The 15238-nt window shown below is 30.6% G+C and overlaps 1 non-coding gene across 1 annotated transcript; it reads left to right on the top strand.

Annotated features, from left to right (window-relative positions):
- The first annotated feature begins 11131 nt into the window (after window positions 1-11131).
- Window positions 11132-11237, top strand: LOC148783235 (U6 spliceosomal RNA). The gene has a single exon (XR_016050761.1). It is a non-coding gene; the product is annotated as a U6 spliceosomal RNA (small nuclear RNA).
- The last annotated feature ends 4001 nt before the right edge of the window (window positions 11238-15238 follow it).

Below are 15238 nucleotides of genomic sequence, written 5' to 3'. Positions count from 1 at the left end.
TGAAGGGAAAGCACACAATGAGACCATTTACCTTTAATACAAGGTGGTCACAAATAATCTTGACCATTGGATGTGAAATTCGATGGCTGCAGCTATTCCATTGATCAAGTTCAAAGTTCAAAAGAAATTTTCTCAAATTTTGTGACACACCCATGCTATCAGATTTCACATTAGATGATTATAAGTAATTGTGACCTCCTTGTACCAAAGGTAAATGACCTCATTGTATACATCCCAAATATAAAATAGATCTTAATAAGATTCAAAGGTTGCTTTCATTTTAGGAAAAAGTTTACATACGGTTGCAACCTTAAAATGTAGAACTACGGATGCAACTCAAAAATCCATCGAAAAAAAGTTGTTTAAATGTTGAAAAACCCTCTGATTGATCATCTCGACATCGAGATGTATGACTATGAAAAATAAATGGATTTTGAGTCTCAAAAATGGTACATCTGACAACATATTATCTACACCGTTCCTTTTCAATACTTTCATATGTTTATAGATCTACTTGATTTTAACTATTTTTGGAGTTTAAAATTTAATAATTTGATATAATAATAGATTTTGAGATAATCTTAAAAATATTTTACATCAAACTTACATGTTAGGATAAAATTTGAAGGTGCGCCGTAATTGGATTGTTTAAGGTTGCAACATTATGGAAACCACACCCTTCATTTTATATTTTATATTTTGTATTTTGTATTTTGTATTTTGTATTTTGTATTTTGTATTTTGTATTTTGTATTTTGTATTTTGTATTTTGTATTTTGTATTTTGTATTTTGTATTTTGTATTTTGTATTTTGTATTTTGTATTTTGTATTTTGTATTTTGTATTTTGTATTTTGTATTTTGTATTTTGTATTTTGTATTTTGTATTTTGTATTTTGTATTTTGTATTTTGTATTTTGTATTTTGTATTTTGTATTTTGTATTTTGTATTTTGTATTTTGTATTTTGTATTTTGTATTTTGTATTTTGTATTTTGTATTTTGTATTTTGTATTTTGTATTTTGTATTTTGTATTTTGTATTTTGTATTTTGCATTTTTGCATTTTGTATTTTGTATTTATCTTGTATCTTGTATCTTGTATCTTGTATCTTGTATCTTGTATCTTGTATCTTGTATCTTGTATCTTGTATCTTGTATCTTGTATCTTACATCTTACATCTTACATCTTGCATCTTATATCTTACATCTTACATCTTATATCTTATATCTTATATCTTATATCTTATATTTTATATTTAAATTATAATATAAATTTTAAATTATAATCGAAATTTAAAATTTAAAATTTAAATTTAAATTTATATCTAAATTAAAATTTAATTTAAATTATAACCGAAATAGAGACTTAATACTATGATAATTATGAGAGATACAGGAGTAATATCAATAGTAATCCATATATTATAAGTAGTTTGATATATTTTTATGCTACATACAACACGTATTATCATAACAACTGTAAACTGTTAACTGTTATAAAGACTTAAACAATTTTTACAAACTATTACAGGCTGAAGAAAACTGAAACAAACTTGAAATAAACTAACAAACTGTTACAGACTAAAGCAAACTGAAACAAACTTGAAATAAACTAACAAACTGTTACAGACTTAAACAAACTTTATGGAAATAGAGAATACTTACAGTACACACAAACAATAACTGCAGAAATCCTTCCACTCTGGTGGATAGTAACTTGGTAATACAGAGTGGTTACAATCACACATAGATAGTAGTTTTTTCAAAGGGGAAGAGTGGAAAGAGGTAAGAGAAAAGAGGTTGCTCGGAGTTCTCCAGGGGATGCTCTGAGGATCAGGGGAATGCTTGCTTTCCTCCTTCTCCGATTGGAGTGGTTACCTCTATTTATAGAAGGAAAAAGCCTTAGTGGATGCCACCTGGTTCATGATGAAGGAATTTTTCTTTATTGAGAAAAGATGACTTGATGGGATGCTAGAGGCTGGATGGATGCCAAGTAGTCGGCCTTTATTTGGGAATCTTTCCGTAGAAGCTTGATGAGATGGCTTCTGGACTTTGTCGGTGGTGTTTTGCAGGTGGCATTTGTCATTTAGTACAAGTGGTGGCGGTCTTATCAGGTAGTGGTTGTCACATCATTTGTCGTTTAGTACAAGTGGTAGCTGTCTTATCAGGTAGTGGCTGTCGCATCAGATAATGGCTGTTGCATCAGTTATCTTTTAGTCCCGTCTGTTTTTGCTTTAAGTTGCTTTTGTCACATCTTCCTTTATCTGCCTTGCTTTAATCATATCTATTTTGCTTTTCTTGCTTTATATCACATCTACTATTGAAGGTACGTACATCTTAGTTTGATTGGTTAATACATGGTATGTTTCTAGGACTTTCCATATCCTGATGGGTCTGGTGTATCAGGTGGTACTTCTATTTCGGGAGTACTTGGTGTGCTGGATTCATCATGAATTTGGGCAGTTTTTGCCTCTTCTTCAAATATTTCCATTAGTTGTTTTTCTAGCTCTTTCGTGGTGGCTCTAGGATTTTGCTTTTTCATTATGGTAATATATTCTGCCAGACTATTTGGGTTCGAGTATGAATGAGAGCCATATGCTAATGGGATTTGTTTGAGTTGTATATTGTCTGGTTCAATATTATGGTAGACAAAGACGTCCCACCATTTTATGGCAATTTGTTTGCCTAAACATGGCATATATTCAAAATTATTTGTATTATTTGGGGATATCATAAAGTTCCATTTAACGATCCATGGTATTTGATACATAGCAATAAAATATAAGTGGTAATCTATATTGGGATCACTCCCATTAAATTCAATAAAACGGTTTAGAGAGAGTTGCAGAGGTTCAGGAAGTATTTGGGTTAAAGATCCCCATGTTGCAAACCAGTTACGAAACCAATTTAGAAATGAAGTGTTTACAGGTATTTTAAACTGTAAGAACCAAGTGTGAGAATTGTATGGGTTTTGAAGTGTCAGTATCTTATGCCAAGCATCAATGTAATCAGCATGTCTGTAATATTTATTTGGGAATCTGAGGAATATAATCTCTTGGCTTTGGAAGGGTCTGATCCCCAATCTTCAAAAGATAATACTTTCCTTATTTGTAATTTTGAATATGCTACTATTTTCGAATTCTTTTGATTATAATGTACCAAGGAAATAGACTCTGTTTCTAGCAGAATCATTTCGTAGCATTCTCTTGTTTTGGTACCTATGTTAAGACCTGTACCTATAAAAGAAACCAAAAATGTTTTATTTAAACCACCTCCATCACTTGATAAAGAAAGATTTAATTTTGGAAAAGATAATAAAACCCTAATGGACCAATTAATATCAAAATTATCTAAATTAGAAATTAAAGAAAAAACTTTAAAAATTCAGGACAAAGAAAAAGTGCAAATTTCTACAGAAATCCCTGAATCATCTACATTAACCTTACAAGAAGAGACACCCATAATTGCTAACACAATAGAAAATATGGAAGAAGCCTTTACGGAAAATAGTCATGAACAAGATAATAATAATATTCAAAGAATAGTATATGGAAAATCATGGAAACCTTTAACAGCTAGGCCCTATCATCATAGACCTACCCCTGTTGATATACAATTCGAAGAAGATTTGGTAGCCTAAAATATTTCCTATTCAGGAAGATCAATAGTAAATTGGAATATAGATGGATTATCTGAACAACAAATATTAGACACTATGAAACATATGACCATGTATGCCTCTGCATGCAAAATGGTAGGCAACCATGATCAAGAGGTCGCCAAAGCCATCGTTTGTGGTTTCACAGGATGGCTTCGAGGTTGGTGGGATTTCCACTTACCTGAAAATACAAAACAACAAATTTTGAATAATACTCGCCAATGGACTGTTAAAAACGAAAATAATCAAGACGTTCTATATTCCGAAAGTGATGTTGTTAATACTCTCATTTACACCATCACACTTCATTTTGTAGGGAGTACAGCCTTACTTGAAGCCCGATCTGAAGATTTGTTATCTAATTTAAGATGTCCAACCCTATCTTATTATAAATGGTACAAAGATGTTTTCTTTTCTAGACTATTAAGTAGATAAGATTGCCAGCAGGACAATTGGAAAGAAAAATTTATAGCTGGATTACCATATTTATTTACAGAAAAGGTAAAAACTCGATTAAAAAATAAAAATGGAGGAAGAATACCATATTCTGTTTATACATTAGGAGAATTATTTGCAGAAGGATTAACCCTATGTATAGACATGAAATTAAAGAAACAATTAGATAAACAAAAAATGACTGGTAAAAAAGAATTATGAGACTTCTGTGAACAATTCGGATATCATATAGAAAATCTAGAGATAAATTTCATAAAAAGAAAAGATATAAGACAGAGAGAAAAGAAAAGAAATCTTATAAAAAACATAAAAAAGAAAAATTCATAAAAAGATTCTCTCCAAAATACAAGTACCATAAAGGTATAAGGAAATTACATGTATGTTATAAATGCGGAAAAGTTGGCCATTATAAAAGCCAATGTAAAATAAAAAAGAAAATAGATACTATAATCTTAGAAGAATCCATTAGAAATAAACTCTATGATATAATACAAATAGTGATGATGATTCTTCTGAATCTTCCACTTATACTACAATGATAGGACAAATAGAAGATGAAGATTATTTCATGTCCTCAACATAACAATCTGAATCTGAACAGAATATAGAAGAATGTTCCTGTAATATGCTATCCAAAGAAGATACATTAATATTAAACCTTATAGAAAAAATAAATGATCCCGAAGAAAGGAGAGAAATTATTACCCAATTTATCACATTAACAAAATCAAAAAATAAACCAGTTCCATTACTCAAACCACCAGAGGATTACAATTTTACTGAAAGACTCAAACGAATTAATAAAAAAGATATACTTCAAAGAGAACCCACAATATCTGAATTAAAAAAAAAAGTAAATGAAATAAAAACAGAAGTAGGACAATTAAAAACTAGAATCAAAATATTAGAATTACAAAATGACATATCAGGAACTGTAACTGATACAGATGAAATCGAATTTGATCAACTAGCAGATCCTAGTTATATAGAACCAGAAACCTCCGGAGCCAAAGAAGTTGAAGAAAATATATCTGTAAACTTAGTAAATAAAATTATTTCCCAAAAATGATTTATATTAGTAAAAATTGTCATTGAAGAAGAATATAATTTTCAAACATTAGCTTTAGTAGATTCAGGTGCAGATTTAAATTGTATTAATGAAGGTTTAGTTCCATCAAAATATTTTGATAAAACTACTGAAATACTTAATATTGTTGATGGTAGTAGATTATTTATTAATGTATTTTCTTTGGATAGCATATTACAGGAACATTCTTCTATATTCTGTTCAGATTCAGATTTTTGTATGGACCTATATTGTGGGATGACAATATTTCTCTTGTCCTGTATAGATTTTCTAATTTTGGATTTATAGAAGAAGTAGAACTTCTTGGTAATTCTATTATAGGTCTCGTAGATGATTTTATTTTAGAATCATCTTTACTGTTATTTCTTCTATTGTTGGTAAATTGAATTTCTATTTTACCATTAGAATTTTCTAGTATTCTTTCTGGAATATTGTTTATTATTGGGGCTTGGTATTGATGATTTTCATTGTAGATTGACCATGATTCAGGTAGAGTAATTTCTGACCATTCTATGGTTTTTGGTATGATAGTATTAGATTTTTCAATATTGGTTTGGAAAAATATTGTTTTTCCTCTTGTATCATGTTGTAAAACATTGGGGCATAATGTGGTTATAACTTTGTAATATATTCTATATACTATGGCTAAATTCTGAGATTTTGGGATCATATCGAATCCTTGGGTTTTCAGGTTAGGACTTAATAATTCAATATTAGTATGTTTAAGAGATACTAGACATAATAAGTTTAATAATTCCTTATTAGGCATGGTAGAATCTAGTCTATGTAGTGGTCCAGTATACTTTAATTGCTTCCCAAATTATTCTATATCAATAAAATATATATCTTATATCTTATATCTTATATCTTATATTTTATATTTTATATCTTATATCTTATATTTTATATTTTATATCTTATATTTTATATTTTATATCTTATATTTTATATTTTATATCTTATATTTTGTATCTTATATGTTATATTTTATATCTTATATTTTATATTTTATATCTTATATATTTTATATTTTATATCTTATATTTTATATTTTATATCTTATATTTTATATGTTATATCTTATATCTTATATGTTATATCTTATATCTTATATGTTATATGTTATATATTATATATTATATCTTATATCTTATATCTTATATCTTATATCTTATATCTTATATCTTATATTATATATCTTATATCTTATATTATATATCTTATATTATATATTTTATATCTTATATTTTATCTTATATTTTATCTTATATCTTATATCTTATATCTTATATCTTATATCTTATATCTTATATCTTATATATTATATCTTATATCTTATAGTTTATATCTTATATCTTATAGTTTATATTTTATATGTTATAGTCTATATTTTATATGTTATAGTTTATATTTTATATTTTATATTTTATATTTTATATTTTATATTTTATATTTTATATTTTATATTTTATATTTAAATAGAAAAATATAGGTTTTTTCAACTGGTTAGTGGCTACCCTAAAAGAAAAAGGTTATCAAATACCAGAATCAGAATTAAATCCTGAACTTAACACATTAGAAAATCAATATACAACTTACCATACTACTGAAGGAAATGAAATACAACATATTCATCCCCCAGAACAAACTCTTGTAATAAAAGGAAAATTAGAAACAAAAGCTACACCCTATAAGTTAATCCCTGGTGATCACACACATAAAGTTGAAATTATCCCTCACATAGTAGTGCAAAATAATTATACTAACTTATATCTAAAATCTTTAGGTAAGCAGGCCACTCGAATAAAAAATTTAATCAGTCAGCCCCAAAAATACTAGAAGAAAAGAAAAAGGCAGTTATGTTCAAACCACCTCCTACCATAAATAAAGATAGATTTGTCCTAAAAGAAAAAAATAAAGAATTAATGAATGAACTGGTTAAAAGATTAGCCCAATTAAATATAGACCCAAAAAGAAAAACAAAGATAATAGAATCGGAAACCATGGTTCTACAAGAAGAATCAATAAATACTGATATTGAAATATCTAATATAGAACAATCCTGTAAAGAAGAAAGTCTAAATATTAATATAATAGACTATGGGAAAAAATGGAGACCAGTGTCTCAATCAAGAATGTATCATACTTGGCCCACGCTAGTAGATATACAATTTAAAGAAGATTTAATATCTCATACTGTCTCCTACTCAGGACGAACTATAGTAAATTGGAATATTGATGGAATGTCAGACCATCAAATTTTAGATACAATGAGGTATATGACGATGTATGCCACCGCATGTAAAGACTCTGGTAGCCACGATCAAGATGTTGCTAAAGCAATTGTCTGTGGCTTTACAGGACGGCTTCTTGGCTGGTGGGATTTTCATATGTCTGAAACTACAAAAAACCAAATATTAAATGCAACTCGACAATGGGTTGTAAAAAATGAATTAAATCAAGATATACCACATAGCGAAAGCGATGCGGTAAATACACTCATATATACAATAACCTTACATTTGGTAGGTAGCACACCGTTATTAGAGGCTAGATCTGAAGATTTGCTTTCTAATTTAAGATGTCCCACGCTTTCACATTATAAATGGTATAAAGACGTTTTTTTCTCTAGACTATTACTAAGAGAAGATTCTAGTGCTGATCATTGGAAAGAAAAATTTATTGCTGGTCTACCACACCTTTTCGCTGAAAAGGTCAAAAATAGGTTAAAAAATAAAAATGGCGGAATAATATCATATTCACAATATACTTTAGGAGAACTTTCTTCAGAAATATTTGCTGAAGGATTAGCCCTCTGCACAGATATGAAATTAAAAAGACAATTAGATAAACAACGAATGACTGAAAAGAAAGAACTAGGAGATTTTTGTGAACAATTTGGTTTCAGTACAATTCCTTCTTCTAGTAAAAAGCACAAGAAAAAAACATATAAACAACTTCCAAAAGATAGAACTTCAAAAGGGTTTCAGAAAAATAAAAAACAAAAACGAAATAAGTTCATACAAAAATTTGCTCCAAAAGCAAACTTTAAGAGAAAACTCCCAGTATGCTATAAATGTGGCAAAGTTGGCCATTATAAAAGTAATTGCCGTGTTAAAAAGAAAATAGATACCTTGATGTTTGATGAAAATATACAAAATCAATTATATGATATAATTCAAGTAATTGATACTTCTAATAGCTCCTCTAACGGCACAGATACTGAAACATTAATAGGAAAAATTGAAGATGAAAACTTGATTTGGTACACTTCTGATTCAAGTAAAGATTCAGATCAAGATATAATAATGCATGATTGTTTCTGTATATGTACTATTAAAAGAAGAAAATCTAATACTTGATTTAATAGACAAAATTTCTGACTCTGATGAGAAAAGAGATGCTATAACCCAATATATCCAATTAGCTAAAGGGAAAAATAAACCTCCTCAATTAATAAAAACCCAAGAAGAATATAGTCTATCTGAAATATTAAGAAGAATAAATAAAAGAGAAACTATACAAAAAGAACCTACCATTGCTGGATTGAAACAAGAAATAAACGAAGTAAAAACCAAAGTTCAACAATTAAAAAATAGAATTAAAATATTAGAAATGGCTACAGACTTTCCTGAAAATGAAACTGATGATGAACTACAATTCAATGACCTAATAGAAAATAATAAAATAATATCATCCTCAGATCTTCCTGAATCCTCTGGACTTAAAATAGAACCAGAAAACCATTTGAATTTAATAAATAAAGTAATCACTCAAAAATGGTATACGTTAATAAGGATAGTCATTCGAAATGAATATAGTTTTCAATCACTTGCTCTAATAGACTCTGGAGCCGATCTAAATTGCATCAATGAAGGACTAGTTCTTACTAAATATTTTGACAAAACCACTCAAATTCTAAATACTGCCGATGGTAGTAAACTCTTAATAAATTATAAATTATCTGATGCAGTTGTCAGTAACAATGGAAATTGCTTAGAAATGACATTTATTATGGTAAAAGGACTAAGCCAATCAATAATATTAGGAACACCATTCTTAAGTATTTTATGTTTTATTTTTTTATCTTTCATGTTTTATTTTTTATATTTTATATTTTATATTTTATATTTTATATTTTATATTTTATATTTTATATTTTATATTTTATTTTTATTTTTATTTTTTATATTTTATTTTTTATATTTTATTTTTTTATATTTTATAATTTATAATTTATATTTTATATTTTATTTTTTGTTTTTTGTTTTTTGTTTTTTGTTTTTTTGTTTTTTGTTTTTTTGTTTTTTGTTTTTTGTTTTTTGTTTTTTGTTTTTTGTTTTTTGTTTTTTGTTTTTTGTTTTTTGTTTTTTGTTTTTTGTTTTTTGTTTTTTGTTTTTTGTTTTTTGTTTTTTGTTTTTTGTTTTTTTTTTTTTGTTTTTTGTTTTTTGTTTTTTGTTTTTTGTTTTTTGTTTTTTGTTTTTTGTTTTTTGTTTTTTGTTTTTTGTTTTTTGTTTTTTGTTTTTTGTTTTTTGTTTTTTGTTTTTTGTTTTTTGTTTTTTGTTTTTTGTTTTTTGTTTTTTGTTTTTTGTTTTTTGTTTTTTGTTTTTTGTTTTTTGTTTTTTGTTTTTTGTTTTTTGTTTTTTGTTTTTTGTTTTTTGTTTTTTGTTTTTTATTTTTTGTTTTTTTTATTTTTTTTATTTTTTTTCCTTTTTATTATTTTTTTTTGTTTTTTTTTTATTTTTTTTTATTTTTTTATTTTTTATTTTTTATTTTTTGTTTATTTGTTTATTTTTTATTTTTTGTTTTTAGTATTTTTTTATTTTTTTTTATTTTTTTTTAAAATTTTTTAAATTTTTAAATTTTTGTTTTAAATTTTTTATTTTTAAAATTTTGAATTTATATTTTAAATTTTATTTTTTATCATTGAGTTCTAGATACCTATGTCTTGCTGTTCTCCCACTTGAGAAGCATAAAGAAGTGGCTATTTTCAATGGCATTTTTTTTAACAAGATATGGGGTTAATTTTCAGTCCATACCCAGATTGATCTCGCACATGATGAGCATGAAAGTTGAAATTTTATCAATGAACTTAGATCGGGTTTGCATATGGTGCTAGCATTTTAGTATCTTATAGCGGGGAAACATATCTTATTCATCCAATTTCAACAATGGACGTTTTGGCTCTGAATTTGATGACAAAATTGAAGTAATGAATGATACAATCCAAGTGTTGATCGTTTACATAGACGGTAGGTAGAAGAAGATAGCGTGTTGCGAGTTTCAAAGATAAGCCCAAATGGTTAGTAATTTAATTTGAACAAGATTTGAACCTAAAGTTCAAATTGCAATGTTTCCGGCCAAAAAACACAAATCAGCGCGAAAGCTTTAATTTGCCCAAAGATTTGTTACTCCCACGGGAGTGTACCATCCATCTACTCCCTCAGACAATACTGACATTAGGAATATCTTTAAGAACTCAAATTTTGGAATGTGATCTCTAAAACCCAGCAACCAACCTCAAAGAAAAAATAATAAAATAAAATAAACTCTCACTCTGTATATGGCTAAAAAAAATGGCATCCCAAGATTACATTGGAACAATCTAATTTTTGGACGGAATGATCAATATGTTCAAGACTCAATATCTAATTTGTTTCTTTCAAAAATAATCATCTAGTTATAATTAGTTTGATACCAAAATTTCTAATCATAAAAAATGTCCTAAGTAAGATTTTTGCTTGATGGAATAGACATATACCATGCTCCCAGGGGAGCACAATAGACACTCTCTTTATTTTGGGGTCGTGATCGAAGTGGTGGTCCCATAGGTGGCGAGAGAATAAAGTTCATGTGGTCCACTGGAACAATTTTTAGTCCCACATCTAAGGTTTCGAATAAACTGCATCACATAGTATTCTTCTTGGAAGATCTTATTGCTTTCGGAGATATTCGATAAAATTGGAACGATACGATTAGCAAGGCCCTGACTGCACAACGATGACACGCACAAATTGAGAAATAGCCCAAATTTTTTTTTATAAATACCTTCTTACCCCTCAATAAAGCTGATTTATTTTTTAGGATTACTGCCTTCCTACCCCTCAATAAAGCTGATTTATTTTTTAGGCTTACTACCTTCCTACCCCTCAGTAAAGCTGATTTATTTTTTAGGCTTACTACCTTCCTACCCCTCAGTAAAGCTGATTTCTTTTTTAGGCTTACAAAGGACTATGACCCCTTGGCAAAGATGCCATGCAAGATCAAGAAATAGTCCAAAATATTTTTTTATACCTCTCTATAAAGTTAATTTATTTTTTAAGGCCTACAAAGGTCCTCTTTAAGATTAATTAATATTTTTGAGACCTACGAAGGGTCCACATCCTTTTCCTCCCCTCTCTAAAATTGATTTAACTTGGTTTTTTGGGGTTTAAAAGGGGGGCTCCAAATCTTTTTGACGGATTCCCTTCTATTCCTCATCTAAAATTAAATCAATATTTTGGACTTATTAATTGAGGATTGGTAAATTATTGTAATCTGCCCTCAAATAGAGCAGGCCCAAAATGTTACATCTCTGTCTCAAGGAATCTCGTTTCTGGGAAACTTAGGTTCCAATAGTATGAACACTATTCCAAAGATAGGTTGGTTTGCTTGCCTGCAACTGTTGGCAAAGTGTCGCACCCATATGAAATGTGACTCTGTAAATTGTCAGACAAGGACCTTACCCTTGAGAAGGAACCTCTTAAAGAAGGCTTCCCTTCAAAAGAGCCTTGTTTTTGGAGTCCATGCCAATTGCAGGCAAGCAGCAAGGATCAATCAAAAGAAATCAAAGAAAGAGGGCAGAATTCCCTTATAAAACATTGTCATAAGGGAATTTTAATGCGCATGGCACCCTGTCGGGGTAATGCTAAGACTTGTCGGATCCCGTATTTTGTCGAGCTGGAATAGGATGATTGTGTATGTTTGAGCCCTATACAATAAATGATCAGAGGGGTCAACCTATTGATTCCTCCCAGGGCTCAAACATACACTACCACTTTGGGAGTGATCTTTAAGTCATCTGTGAAAGACTCAAACATACAGGATTAAACATGTCTTTCCAGTCAACCCTATACTACATTGTAGAGGTCCGTGGCAAATTAATTGAGGGTGTTCAATACTATTGGTGCCATCATGCACTTGTTGCAATCAATTTGGGCCACTATTTGGGCTTGCTTCTTTTTTTTACTATCTCTTCATCACTCAAAACATATTTTTCCTACTTTCATTCTATTCCAAAAGCAGTAAGAAGAAGAGCAACTTTGGCATCCATACCGGTAAGATAACTGTGGCAGAGCTGGTGTGCTGAGATAATCTGGACTAAATGCTTGACCGGCACCATATTTATAATTTATGAAAAAAATTCATTTGGCCCCTCAAACTGGTGTATCAACTGAGCTACTATCTTAAGAAGCTTTCCAGTGACATCTCTTAACGAAAGCAAGAATATTTGAGTGTCCATAGCACTCAACATATTTTGCACAGGTATAAGTTCAGGCATCCATCTTTTGCTATATGATTGTAAGAAAAATGTCACTTTTTGGGTGGTGGGATCAAAATCTATTTTCGGAAATGCCTCCCATCTAAAACTATCGAGGTAATTTCAAGAAAATGTCAACTGTTTATTAATGTATTAGGGAAAGGTTCCTATACTACTTGCCCTATAACATAGAGGAGTGGATATTGGTTTCAAAATATTTTATATAAAAAATTAAAAATAAATTAGTGTAGAGACATGACATTGTGATTGGGGCAATCTTAGACATCCATTCAAAATGGACAGTTGGACAAGGGGAAGTATATGAGTTCTATGTTGTAAGGGATGCATAGAAAGCTTGCCCATGTATTTATTACCACATACAGTAAAAAATAAAATGTATTTGTTATGTGATTGCCTAACGCAATTCATGCCCACCGAGAGCATGGATACTTGTTCTTTATTATTTATGGTCCAATCATGTGTTGGTATGTTGTATGTCTTGCATGTTGGCGTGTGTCCAACGATACTGCAACGAATAGATATTCCTCGGACACAATCAGTTAGGGATTTAACTGACGCAGTTGTAATCTTCCCTTGAATTTTCAACTTGAGTTTTGAGAATGCGAGACTGTTTATATCAGTCTGACCTTCAAAGGAGGCAAAGAGGTCAAATTTGTGTACGTTTGAGCCCCCGTTAGGACTCGTTTCCCCTATTTTTACTAATGATCAAACAAGAGTCTCTTAATGCCTTCAGAGTGATCTTTTCATGATTTCTTTACCAAGAGAGTATACAATGGGACTACGGTTTTTCGGCATGTATGATAGTCGACACTAAGGTTTTGAAAATCTCCAATGCAGATTGGAATCACTTTATTCGAATTGAAAATCATTCCACCTGATTTGGTTCCCAGCATATATCTGGAATTGGCTGACTCCCCTTTTTGAACCGATTGGCTCTTTATCAGAAATCGCCAGTACTGTCAGTAATTGAGCCTTCTATTAGACTAGAACTAGCTGTTAGAAAGCTACCACAAGTTTGTTTTAGGGTATTTTTAGACACGTGTATCCCTTATGTGAATAAGGAGGAAGCTAATCGCCACCTAGGCCCCCGGGTGCCAAAATGCTTGCGGACCACTGAAGCACTGTTGAAATAAACCCTGATCCGAAGCGAATTTTTTAAAAGCAATAGATGGGTCCCAAAAAGCATGCAGAGGTAGCGCTTGACTCCCTAAGGACAACACCCATGTTTCATCGCAATCTGATGACGTTAAGGTGGATCAGAGACAAAACCAGTTTTCAGGTTCGGCCTCTAGCATGCTGAAAATGCACCTTATAACTACAGTCCGATCATCGGAGTTTCAGATAAACACTAGACCACTTCCATTGGATTCAGAAAGTTCGAGAATCCTCATATACTAAATTTCAACTCATTTGCATACTTCTGGACCATCCTGTGGCCAATTTACCCAAAAAATGTGGGCTACACATTATTTTGGTACACCCTCGGTGAACTAGTTTCCATTTATTGAAACTGTGCAATATGATTTCGAGATCACATTTGAAAGGTCATACCTTCTTCATCTTAAATCGGATTGATCTCAAATTTCAGGAGGATCTTCGTCTTGTCGCCGCGCACATTTTGATATATGGCACACGACCCATGATGCGATCCGAGACGGAAGAAATCTTAGAGAGAAGCTGCTTAAGAAAATTCATGCTTTACAGACTTTTGTAAATAAGAGGTCCCTTCAATCAAATGGTCATATCACGAAGCCCCGACCTCAGATCAACTTGAAAACGAGTCCGTTGCGACCCTGATATCAAGGGCTTCAATCCAAAGTAAACATCATACGTGATTGTTTGAGCGTATTTTTCAGCACCTTGGTCCTTGGTAGGAAACAGGCCAATAAAGCCTACAAAATAGTGGAAATTCTTGACAGTCTCATAATGGCCCCAGAACTGGTCAAGATCTTCACCAGCACTTCAAAAGACTACCTGTCGAGTTTCATCGTAATCAGACATGTCTAAGGCAGTGAACACAAATAAACAATTTCAGTAAATCAGTCTCTAGCACCTTGAAATAGACCCTGTAACTAGAGCTATACTTTGGTGCATCAAACAACAGTGGGACCACCGTCATTAAATCTGGCACTGTCGAAAACTCTTATGGATCAAGTTTCGGCTTAATCAGACACTCCAAGACAAAGTTATGGGTAAAAGACTAAAATGGCGTAGGCCGCATACTATTCCCGTGTGGCCTTACCACACCAAAAATACCATTAAAGTGGTTGTTTTTACAGTTACGGGAAGTCATTTTCGGGGCCTATATCTCACTCGTTCCAAGTCGGATCGCTCCCAAATTTGGTAAGCGTGTTCATCTCATTAAGACGAACAATTCGATATGTGGTACGTCCCATGACGACGCCCGAGCAGAGAGAAAAACTAAATGAAATCACTGATCCGTGAAGGAGTTGTAGAAAATTCATTAGCAGCATGCCTCATTCGAGCAGCTAGATCA

The sequence above is a fragment of the Amborella trichopoda genome, chromosome 2 (assembly GCF_054954075.1).
Source record: "Amborella trichopoda isolate Santa Cruz 75 chromosome 2, AtrichopodaSantaCruz75HAP2 v2.0, whole genome shotgun sequence".
NCBI classification, from domain to species: Eukaryota; Viridiplantae; Streptophyta; class Magnoliopsida; order Amborellales; family Amborellaceae; genus Amborella; species Amborella trichopoda.
Note: the sequence above shows the minus strand (reverse complement) of the source record. Positions and strands in the feature narration are given on the sequence as shown.